Here is a 12,742-nt window from a genome sequence, read left to right as displayed (position 1 = left end):
GCAGCGGTTACAACCAGGGCGCGTCCGAGGGTAAGTATATCAATATTTTTTATTTTTATTCTTTATTTTACACATGAATATGGATCCCAGGGCCTGAAGGAGAGTTTCCTCTCCTTCAGACCCTGGGAACCATAGAGGATACCTTCCGATATTTGTGTCCCATTGACTTGTATTGGTATCGGATATCGGTATCGGCGATATCCGATATTTTTCGGATATCGGCTGATCCCATCCGATACCGATACTTTCAAATATCGGACGGTATCGCTCAACACTAGTGACCAGACCAAGAAAGATATTTGAAGGTCCAATGAGTTTTTTATTTATTTATTTTAATTTTTCCTGGCCCTTTTGAATTTTTGATAAAAAAAATGTGGACTGCAACTTTACTGGATTCAAGGAAATCAAAACGCAGAGAATTCAAATTCAAATTGTAAAAAATGCAAAAGTTTTTGAAAAATTGTAGGTACTGTAAGTTAATTTGCTTTGAAATTATTATTTATTAACTTGTGGAAACAATTGGTCTTAAAATGAAATTTCAGATTTACATTACAAAATGTTATCTTTGATAGATTGTAGAGTTTTTGACAAGCACAAAATTAAAAGACGGAGATGCATGTCTCTGACCACCTCTTTTCTGACAGCAAAAGGGGGTCGCATCATCCGGAAGTTCCAAGATCCACATTTATTACCAATTCTGTGCATATGTCAAATAGTTCTAACTTAGACAACTCGTTTAGAAAAATAAAATAAATATCTTAAACGTGCCTTAATCATTTAAAGGTCTCTTGGTTGGACCTTGGTTTTCATCCATGTAACTTTTGAGTTATAGTACGTGTACAGCGCTGACAAAAATTAAGAGACCACCACATCAAATCCCTGTCATGGGCAGCCCAATCTCCAGACCTGAACCCCATTGAAAATCTCTGGAATGTAATCAAGAGGATGATGGATAGTCACAAGCCATCAAAAAGAACTGCTTACATTTTTGTACCAGGAGTGGCATAAGGTCACCCAAAAGCTGGTGGAATGCATGCCAAGACACATGAAAGCTGTGATTAAAAATCATGGTTATTCCACAAAATGTTGATTTCTAAAACATTAGTATTGTTGTTTCTAAATGATTATGAACTTGTTTTCTTTGCATTATTTGAGATCTGAAAGCACTTTTTTTTAATTTTGACCATTTCTCCTTTTCAGAAAAAAACAACAAAATTTATTGCTTTGAAATTCGAAGACATGTTGTCAGAAGTTTATAGAATAAATGAAAAATTTACATCTTACTCAAAAATATACATAAAAAGAGAAAAATCAGACAAACTGAACATTTTGCAGTGGTATCTTAATTTTTGCTAGAGCTGTATATGGCTGTCTCCTTGTTTTCCTTAGGTACTGTATATGGTTTTTTTTTTTTCGCTTTTCTTGTTTGACACTTAATGACTTTTCTGATACATTTGTCTAGCACAGAGGTTTTTCTCTGCATGGTATTTCCACCTTCTATGATATATAGTAGAAACTAGGAGCAAAAAAGCACAGATAGGGTCTTCTCGGAGAATGAAAATTATGCAAATAAAGGATATGCTAACCAGATAAGGTTGTGTGACACAACAACCATGAATACGCATTAAAACCACTGCTGAAGACCCATGGGTCTTCCAACCAGGAAAGAGAAAAAAAAGGAGTCAAATGTGGTTTATCCGCGCTGCTAATAGGCAATGAAGATCCAAATTAGATGGGCAAATGTGATGAGGAAGACACCTGATATACCTGAAGAAGGCTGCAAATAGCCGAAAAATGTTGTGTATATAGCTATTATCAGTTTGAATAAAATTTTACCTACAAGCAACCTGAAATTTCTGCACCTTGATATACCTTAAGAAGGCTGCAAACTAGGGTTGAGCGAAACAGATCGGCACTTTTCAAAAGTCGCTGACTTTTAGCAAAGTCGGGTTTCGTGAAACCCGACCCGATCCCACTCTGGGATCGGGTCGGCGGTCGGCGATCTCTACTTAAAAGTCAGGTTTCGTTTTATATATATATATATATATATTAACTTCAGCGCGATATAGCAGAAAAGCCGGTAATTCAATTACCGGCTTTACATTTCTCCTGCCAAAACCCGACATGATTTGAGACATGGTTTATACACAGTAAACCATGTCATATCCACTTTTTTTTGCATATTCCACACTACTAATGTTAGTAGTGTGTATGTGCAAAATTTCAGCGCTCTAGCACTTAAATTTAAGGGTTAAATTGCAGAAAGAATTGGCGTGGGCTCCCGCGCAATTTTCTCCGCCAGAGAAGTAAAGCCAGTGACTGAGGGCAGATATTAATAGCCTGGAGAGGGTCCACGGTTATTGGCCCCCCCCCTGGCTAAAAACATCTGCCCCCAGCCACCCCAGAAAAGGCACATCTGGAAGATGCGCCTATTCTGGCACTTGGCCACTCTCTTACCATTCCCGTGTAGCGGTGGGATATGGGGTAATAAAGGGTTAATGCCACCTTGCTATTGTAAGGTGACATTAAGCCAGATTAATAATGGAGAGGCATCAATTATGACACCTATCCATTATTAATCCAATTGTATGAAAGAGTTAAAAAAACACACACACGATATTAAAAAGTATTTTAATGAAATAAACACACCGTTTGTTGTAATATTTTATTGCACACTCAATCCACTGGCTGAAGACCCTCGCTCTGTAACAAATAAAAAATAATAAACCAACAATATCCATACCTTCCGTAGATCTGTAACGTCCCACGTTGTAAATCCATCTGAATGGGTTAAAATATTTTACAGCCAGGAGCTCTGCTAATGCAGCGCTGCTCGTGGCTGTAAACCCCAGCGAATGAAGGTAATGTAGGCAATGACCTGTAGTTACCTTCATTCGCGGTGATGCGCCCCCTGCTGGATGTCCCTGGAGAGTGGGAAAAGTTCCCAGGCTCGAGGTCATATGACGACATCCAGCAGGGGGCACATCACCGCGAATGAAGGTAACTACAGGTCATTGACCTACATGGGGTTTAAAGCCACAAGCACAGCTGCATTAGCAGAGCTTGTGGCTGTAAAATATTTTAACCCCTTCAGATGGATTTACAACGTGGGACGTTGCAGATCTACGGAAGGTATGGATATTGTTGGTTTATTATTTTTTATTTGTTACAGAGCGAGGGTCTTCAGCGAGTGGATTGAGCGTACAATAAAATATTAAAACAACCTGTGTTTTTATTTCATTAAAATACTTTTTAATAATGTGTGTGTGTGTTTTTTAACCATTTAATGCAAATGGATTAATAATGGATAGGTGTCAGAATTGACGCCTCTCCATTATTAATCTGGCTTAATGTCACCTTACAATAGCAAGGTGACATTAACCCTTCATTACCCCATATCCCACCGCTACACGGGAATGGGAAGAGAGTGGCCAAGTGCCAAAATAGGCGCATCTTCCAGATGTGCCTTTTCTGGGGTGGCTGGGGGCAGATGTTTTTAGCCAGGGGGGGACAAAAACCGTGGATCCTCTCTAGGCTATTAATATCTGCCCTCAGTCACTGGCTTTACTACTCTGGTGGAGAAAACTGCGCGGGAGCCCACGCCAATTTTTTCAGCGATTTAACCCTTAAATTGCTGAAAGCTATCAAATTTAAGGGTTAAAGGCAATTTAAGGGTTAAATCGCTGAAAAAATTGGCGTGGGCTCCCGCGCAGTTTTCTCCGCCAGAGTAGTAAAGCCAGGTTCCCGCGCAATTTTCTCTGTAAAGCCCTCAGTTCGTCTTCATTTTGGGGTCTGGTGTCACTCATCTTCCTCGTGACAATACCCCATGTATTCTCTATGGAGTTAAGGTCAGAAAAGTTTGTTGACCAATCAAGCACATTTAATGTGACTGCAAACTTGTCAATTCTCACGGTGGGCATTGTGCACACTGTCAGAATTCTCTTGTGCTGACTTGGGAGCAGGCAGTCATGTGACCACAAGTAATAGATTTGCATACTTCTAGTCACATTTCAACTAGACGTATCTGGCCTTGCTCAATTCACTTGTACTGAGTTAGTCCGCTCACATCTACTACATGACTGCAAATCACAATGCATGATGGCCAGTTCCCAGTGCTGGCAGCAAAAAATCCTGACAGCACGCACACTGCACTGTGAGGATTATCATGTCTGCAGACTTATACCAATTGTTAGGGGTCAAGTTCCTGCCTCTGCACAGGGGGAATCTTGGGCCATCTCCGCTGCGGTCTCCCATTCTTCTCCTGCCGCAGTGGAGCTTGCTCAGCAGAGACGTCGATCCCAGCGTCTCACTCAGTCTAACTCTGTGCTTAGAGTTACTGCTGCGTTTCCTGCTTCTCCCATTGAAGTCAGTGCTGGGCAGCAGTGAGCGGACGTTTCTGGGGCTAAGTCCTGCTTTTCACATTCTGAGCATGCCCAGAGTAAGATCTCTCAGTGGAGATCGAGGGTCACATGATCAGATACTGCAGCTAAGGTCCTTGTAGCTGCTAGGACTAAATCCTGCTATGCACTCTGAGCATGCCCAGGGCGAGATCTCTCAGTGGAGATCCAGGGTCACATGCTCAGGTGCTGCAGCACTCCATTGGTCCTTCTTTGGAAGGTCCTAAACATGCTGCAACTATTTAAGCCTCGCATGGCCGCATGGCCATGCGCTAGTATTGTCTTGTAAATATGTGTGTGTGTTGTGAGTGAAAGTCGCTCTTTAAATAACCCTCCCTACTGGATGACTGTTCGCGGAAGGTGTATGTTTGCTATCTAGCGCCCGACTTATCCAACAGCACGTAACACACATTACAGCTACCAGTTGCTGTGTCCGCCAGTACGGTGCCGTGCGCTTGCTCTGCGCTTTCCTGACCCAAGTCTGGGTGGTTAGTGGCGTCCGTCAGTGCGGCACCGCACGCACTCTTGTGCCTTTATATTATTTATTATAGTTACCTTCTACACCCAGTTGCGGTGTTGTGCCAGCAAGTGGTCTAATCGGACTTCAATCCTGTGTTGGGGTTGTGTTCGCTGACTTCTTGCTTGCGCTCTATGTGCGGTACCGCGGTCCTGTGATGCAACAGGGTCGCTTCCTTCACACAGGGTGAGGTTAACCCATGTGTGTATTCTTATAGTACCGCCATATAGTCCGTCTATACTAGCAGCAGGGTTTTTACCTGCATGGTGGACCTCGGACTGCGAACGCACCTAGTTTCATATCTTCTTATACTTGGTGCGTTCCGCCAGTCCCTAACATAATACTAGCGCCAAGGTCTGGCTAGTAATGACGGACGATCAGCGTTTACAGCGGTACATCCAGCAGCTGGAGGGAAGGTTGGCGGCTCTTGAGCGTTCAACCTCAGCTGTGGATGTTACTGCTGTCGCTGTTCAGGCTGCAAGTGTGGCTGCAGCTACCTTGTCCACTGCCGCCCCTGTACCGACGCTATCTCGCCTCCCGCTACCAGAGAAATTTTCTGGTGACAGTAAGTCCTGTAGGGGTTTCGTGAGTCAGTGCTCAATACATCTCGAGCTTCTGGCCTCTCGTTTCCCTACAGAGCGGGCTAAGGTGGGCTTTATCGTATCTTTATTGTCGGACAGGGCGTTGCAGTGGGCTACGCCGCTGTGGGAGCGTGGCGATCATGTGGTGCAGAGTGCTCCGTTATTCTTGAGCACTCTGAAACAGGTCTTTTTAGGACCTCGTGTCACCCATGATACGGCGCTCCAACTGTTGGCATTGACTCAGGGCTCGTCCTTGGTCAGCCAGTTTGCCATCCACTTCCGCACCCTAGCATCTGAGCTGGAGTGGTCGGATAAGGCCCTTATTCCTATATTTTGGAGGGGGCTGGCTGACCACGTTAAGGACGCCCTGGCCACTAGGGAGATTCCCGCCACACTGGAGGAATTAAAACCAGTATCCACTCGTACTGACCTCCGTTTTCACGAGCGGAGGTTAGAGCGAGCCCAGTGTAGGCAGAGGTTTCGGCTGGCTCCCACCTTCGCCAAACCTTTGGAATCTCCAGTCCAGGCTCCTGAGTTCCATGAGCCTATGGTAGTGTCACGAGCGGGATCTAAGTCCCGGACCGCTCGTGCACTCCAGGTTTGTCATGTTTGCCAACAGTCAGGACATCTTGCCACCAGATGTCTCCAGCGGTCGAGGAGACGTCAGCGTCTAGTGGTAGTAGGTGGAGGTGCACTAGACACGGCGACGTTTGCCTCCAAATTGTCCTTTAAGGGGACAATAACATTAGGCTCATCCTCCCACTCGGTAGACCTCTGCGTGGATTCTGGGGCGGAGGGCAATTTTATGTCTTCTGCCTTCGCCCAACGTCACGCAATACCCCTGGTTATGCTACCTCAACCAGTAACGGTACGAGTGGTGAATGGGTCGACACTGCCCGCACAGATAACACATCAGACTATTCCTTTTACTTTGTCCATGTCACCATCCCATCAGGAGATTATATCTCTGCTCATCATTCCTGAGGGGATTGATGAGGTCCTGTTGGGGATACCTTGGTTACGGTACCACTCTCCTCACATCGAGTGGTCCTCAGGCAGAATTCTGGGATGGGGTGAATCATGTGGGGGTAGGTGTCACCGAGAGTGTGTTCAGGTTGCTACTACAGAGGTACCCGCAGATCTATCCTCTCTCCCCAAGCAATATTGGTCGTATGCAGACGTGTTCTCCAAAAAGGCGGCGGAGACCCTTCCGCCCCATCGCCCCTATGACTGTCCTATTGATCTCTTGCCTGGTGCTGAGCCTCCCCGGGGTCGAGTCTATCCATTATCTCTCCTGGAGATGGAGGCAATGTCTCAGTACATTCAAGAGAATCTGGCAAGAGGGTTCATCAGGAAGTCAAATTCACCTACTGGGGCAGGGTTCTTTTTCGTGCAGAAGAAGAATGGGGAACTACGTCCATGCATAGACTACAGGGGTCTTAACGCCATCACCGTTAAGAACAAGTATCCTTTGCCCTTGATATCTGAGCTTTTCGATAGGCTTCGGGGAGCAAGGGTGTTTACCAAACTAGATCTGCGGGGTGCTTACAACCTGATTCGCATCCGTGAGGGGGACGAATGGAAAACGGTGTTTAACACCAGAGATGGGCACTATGAGTATCTGGTGATGCCCTTCGGGCTCTGTAATGCCCCAGCCGTTTTCCAAGACTTTGTCAACGACATCTTCCGGGATATGCTTTCCACCTCGGTTGTAGTCTATCTGGATGATATTCTCATCTTTTCTCCAGATATTGACTCCCACCGGAGAGATGTTGGCAGAGTCTTCAACCTCCTACGGGCAAACTCTATTTATGCAAAGTTGGAGAAGTGTATGTTTGAGCAGGAGTCTTTACCGTTCCTGGGCTATATCATCTCCGCCCAGGGATTGGCTATGGATCCTGCCAAACTACAGGCTGTGATGGACTGGCAAGAGCCCCATTCTCTTAAGGCGGTGCAGCGCTTTATGGGGTTCATTAATTATTACCGCCAGTTCATTCCCCACTTCTCAACTCTGGTAGCTCCCTTGGTAGCCCTCACCAAGAAGGGAGCAAATCCCAAAGTGTGGTCTGAAGAGGTCTCCAGGGCCTTTTCTTCTACTAAGTCTCATTTTGCTAGCGCTCCCATCCTACATCGTCCCGATGTCGATAAGCCGTTTATAATGGAGGTGGATGCCTCTTCCGTTGGTGCTGGAGCAGTCCTCTTCCAAAAGGATGCTCAAGGTCGGAAGCATCCGTGCTTCTTCTTCTCCAAGACCTTCACACCAGCGGAGAGGAATTATTCCATCGGGGACAGGGAGTTGCTAGCGATGAAATTGGCTTTCTCAGAGTGGAGACATCTCTTGGAGGAGGCTCGTTTTCCCTTTCAAGTTTTCACGGACCACAAAAATTTGCTATATTTGCAAACAGCCCAGCGGCTAAATTCTCGCCAGGCCAGATGGTCCTTATTCTTCTCCCGATTCCACTTCACCCTCCATTATCTCGCTGGGGAGACAAATATTCGAGCTGATGCCCTTTCTCGCTCTGTTGTGTCATCTAAGGAGGAGGAAGGAGAGCCTCGGCTTATTGTTCCTTCTAAGAGCTTGAGAACCGTGGCTCCGATGTCGCTTGAGTCTGTGCCTCCGAGCAAGACTTTTGTGCCCATAAATTTGCGACCGGAGGTTCTCTCTTGGGCTCATTCCTCCAGGGTGGGTGGACACTTTGGGACAAAAAGGACATCTGAGCTGCTGGCGAGGACGTACTGGTGGCCGCATATGCTCCAAGATGTCAGAGATTACGTTCTGGCATGTGTCTCATGCGCCAAAAATAAGTCTCCTCGACAACGGCCGTCTGGGTTACTCTATCCCTTGCCGGTGGCAGACAGGCCCTGGGAGATGGTCGGGATGGACTTTGTAGTGGGTTTGCTCAAGTATCGCAGCTGTACCGTCATTTGGGTCATTACCGATCATTTCTCGAAAATGGTGCATTTGGTGCCGCTACCATGGTTACCTTCTGCACGGGCCTTGGCAGCGTTGTTCATAAGACACATCTTCCGCCTACACGGCATGCCAGACAAAATTGTCAGTGACCGGGGTCCCCAGTTTGCGTCTCGGTTCTGGAGAGAGCTTTGTCGTCTTCTCAGCATTGAGTTAAATCTCTCTTCCGCATATCATCCCGAGACGAATGGGTTGGTAGAGAGGGCTAATCAGACTCTGGTCACATATCTACGACATGTTGTTTCTGCCAGGCAGGATGACTGGGCATCTTTATTACCATGGGCAGAGTTCGCCCTTAATAACGCTGTAGCCGACTCCACTGGTCAGACACCTTTCCTCCTTAATTACGGCCAGCATCCGAGGGTTCCTGTGCCTATGCCCGTGTCCTCTGCTGACTCCAGGGTGGCAGACTGGGCAGTGGAGGCACGGGATATTTGGGACCGCACTCAGGATGCCATTCGGGCCTCAAAGGAGAGAATGAGGTCCTCCGCCGATGCACATCGGCGCCGTGCCCCGACCTTTGCTCCTGGCGATTTAGTGTGGCTCTCCGCCCGTAACATCAGGCTGCGTGTAGAGTCCTCTAAGTTTGCACCTCGCTACTTGGGTCCCTTCAAGGTCCTCGAACAGGTTAATCCTGTGGTCTACCGTCTGGCCCTTCCTCCACGCCTTGGTATCACCGACACCTTTCATGTGTCCCTCCTTAAGCCCGTATACATGTCCCGGTTTTCTGAGTCATCTGCCGGGACATCGGGTTCGTCTACGGATGATTACGAGGTGAACGCTATTTTGGGGTACAAGGTGGTACGTGGTAAAAAATTCTATTTGGTGGATTGGAAGGGTTATGGCCCTGAGGACAGGTCCTGGGAGCCTGCTGAGCACATTCGGGCTCCGCAGCTCATTGCTGCCTTCGAACGTAGTGAGGCCCAAGGAGGGGGGGCCCTAGGGGGGGGGTAATGTTAGAGGTCGAGTTCCTGCCTCTGCACAGGGGGAATCTCGGGCCATCTCCGCTGCGGTCTCCAATTCTTCTCCTGCCGCAGTGGAGCTTGCTCAGCAGAGACGTCGATCCTAGCGTCTCGCTCAGTCTGACTCTGTGCTTAGAGTTACTGCTGCGTTTCCTGCTTCTCCCATTGAAGTCAGTGCTGGGCAGCGGCGAGCGGACGTTTCTGGGGCTAAGTCCTGCTTTTCACATTCTGAGCATGCCCAGAGTAAGATCTCTCAGTGGAGATCGAGGGTCACATGATCAGATACTGCAGCTAAGGTCCTTGTAGCTGCTAGGACTAAATCCTGCTTTGCACTCTGAGCATGCCCAGGGCGAGATCTCTCAGTGGAGATCCAGGGTCACATGCTCAGGTGCTGCAGCACTCCATTGTTCCTTCTTTGGAAGGTCCTAAACATGCTACAACTATTTAAGCCTCGCATGGCCGCACGGCAATGCGCTAGTATTGTCTTGTAAATATGTGTGTGTGTTGTGAGTGAAAGTCACTCTTTAAATAACCCTCCCTACTGGATGACTGTTCGCGGAAGGTGTTTGTTTGCTATCTAGCGCCCGACTTATCCAACAGCACGTAACACACATTACAGCTACCAGTTGCTGTGTCCGCCAGTACGGCGCCGTGCGCTTGCTCTGCGCTTTCCTGACCCAAGTCTGGGTGGTTAGTGGCGTCCGTCAGTGCGGCACCGCACGCACTCTTGTGCCTTTATATTATTTATTATAGTTACCTTATACACCCAGTTGCGGTGTTGTGCCAGCAAGTGGTCTAATCGGACTTCAATCCTGAGTCTTGGGGTTGTGTTCGCTGACTTCTTGCTTGCGCTCTATGTGCGGTACCGCGGTCCTGTGATGCAACAGGGTCGCTTCCTTCACACAGGGTGAGGTTAACCCATGTGTGTATTCTTATAGTACCGCCATATAGTCCGTCTATACTAGCAGCAGGGTTTTTACCTGCACGGTGGACCTCGGACTGCGAACGCACCTAGTTTCATATCTTCTTATACTTGGTGCGTTCCGCCAGTCCCTAACAAGCAGAATGCACCAAATAATTAGAGAAAAGGAATAAGGTGCGTTCGCAGCCCGGGGTCCACCGTGCAGAGATGGAACCTGCTGCTAAGCAATGACGGACTATATAGCGGTACAATGAGGATACACACACGGGTTAGCTTCTCCCTGTGTGAAAGAAGTGAACCCTGTTGCGTCACAGGGCTGCAGTACCGCACGTGACAGAAATAAGAATTAAGTAGCATGAGAGTGCATGCGGTGCCGCACTGGCGGATGCCACTAACCACCCAGACCTGGGTTTGGAAAGTGCGGTGATAGCGCACGGCGCAGCACTGGCGGCCACGGTAATAGATGCTGTTTGTGTACCAGTGTTGGTAACAAGTCGGGCGCTAGATTACAATCATCATCCTAATGCGAGCATACAAACACAAGGGAGGGGATGATTAACATCGACTTTCACTCACAACAGACACACATAAACAAGTGTATACTAGCGCATGGCCGTGCGGCCATACAAACCTTTTATAGCTGCAGCAAGTTCAGGACCTTCCTAGAGGACCAATGAGAACTGCTACAGGAACTACGCAACTTCAGGACCTTCCTAGAGGACCAACAGGAGCTACTGCAGTACCTGAGCATGTGACCCCAGACCTCCACTGAGAGGTCTTCCTTTGGGCATGCTCAGAAGTGGAAAAACAGGACTTAGTCCCAGAGACGTCTGCTCGCCGCTGATTAGTACAAGCTACAATGGCAGAGCCTGGAAAGTCAGCAGTAACCCTTTGCACAAAATCAAATAGAGCAAGACGCTGGGACACACGTCGCCACTGAGCAGGCTCCACTGCAGCTGATGCAGAATGAGAGACTGCAGCAGACATGGTTCGAGATTCCCCCTGTGCAGTGGCGGGAATTTAACTCCTAACATCAATGGCCTGACAATCCGCTGAAGCCAAATAAACCAAGAAGATTAAATATTAGTAGAAGAAAATGAGAAAGCAACTTCCAATCCTACATAATTAATCATTGGTCACTTTTAGATGTATCTTAAAGTCTTTTGCTATCACACACGAATCATACCATCGCAAATCAAACGGTTAACCGGTAGGCCGTAAAACCTCTATAGCGATGCAAGTTGATAACCTGCGGGGTGCGATTGTCTGAAGTGAGCATACACAGTGGCCGGGAGAAATTGCTATACTACTAGGTTGAGGATGTGAGCCATGCACGGCACATGTCTGATGTTGCCCCGGCGTAGGACCACCTCCAGATTTGCCATGTTATCAAACACAGCCATCCTTGGCTCCAGATTCAGTTGAGACAGCCATTTCTCTAAATCGAAAAAAAATCCTATATAGAAAAGAAATACCAAATAATATTTAATAAATAACCAATAGTAAATATTACCAATAAATATATACCCCCAAAAAATTTACTAAATAAATGAATCAATCAATTATATTATATTACTTTATTAACATAAAAGGCCAATATGACACAATACACAAATTGAAAAACAATATTTTATTAAAAATATAAAATTTAATAACAATGGAATAAATTCAGTATGTGGGGGGCGGGCCACCTCAGTATAATTGGTAGAAAATATATTAAGAAATATAAATACAGAAAAAATAATATATATAATATAGTAAATGATATAATAACTGTCAAAATTAATAATAAAATATAATAAATGTCACATGACTGGAATGAAAAAATATTTAAAAATATATATTAAACAGTAAAAATCCACTAAATATTTCATATAAAGATACAAATGCAAATGACAATAGTACAATAAAGGTATATATTAACAGCCAAATATATTCAGTGCTCCATATAAAAAAACAAAAAAAAATCTTTAGCGTATAATGATAACCAAAAGAGGAAACTGAATAATGCTATGAAAAAATGGTATTATATGTATTGTTTATAATCTATCACATTTACTCCTGTAATATTTATATATAAATTTCACAGTATTATTTTTTTGTTTATTATTACTTTTTGCACAGCACTACTTTTATTTTTATTTTTTTCAATTGAACTTTTTAGATTGGATTTTGTCTATATATGGAATACTGAATGTTTTTGGCTGCCAATTTATACCTTTATTGCACTATTGCCATTGCACTTTAATATGTTGTTATCTTCTCTGCACAGTAATACACCCTATTTTGCGTAATACCATTTTTTCATAGCATTATTCACTTTCCTCTTTTGGTTATATTTATCATTATACGCTAAAGATTGGTTTTTGTTTTTTTATATGGAGCGCTGAAC

This window comes from Ranitomeya imitator, chromosome 4, assembly GCF_032444005.1.
Source record: "Ranitomeya imitator isolate aRanImi1 chromosome 4, aRanImi1.pri, whole genome shotgun sequence".
NCBI lineage: Eukaryota > Metazoa > Chordata > Amphibia > Anura > Dendrobatidae > Ranitomeya > Ranitomeya imitator.
Note: the sequence above shows the minus strand (reverse complement) of the source record.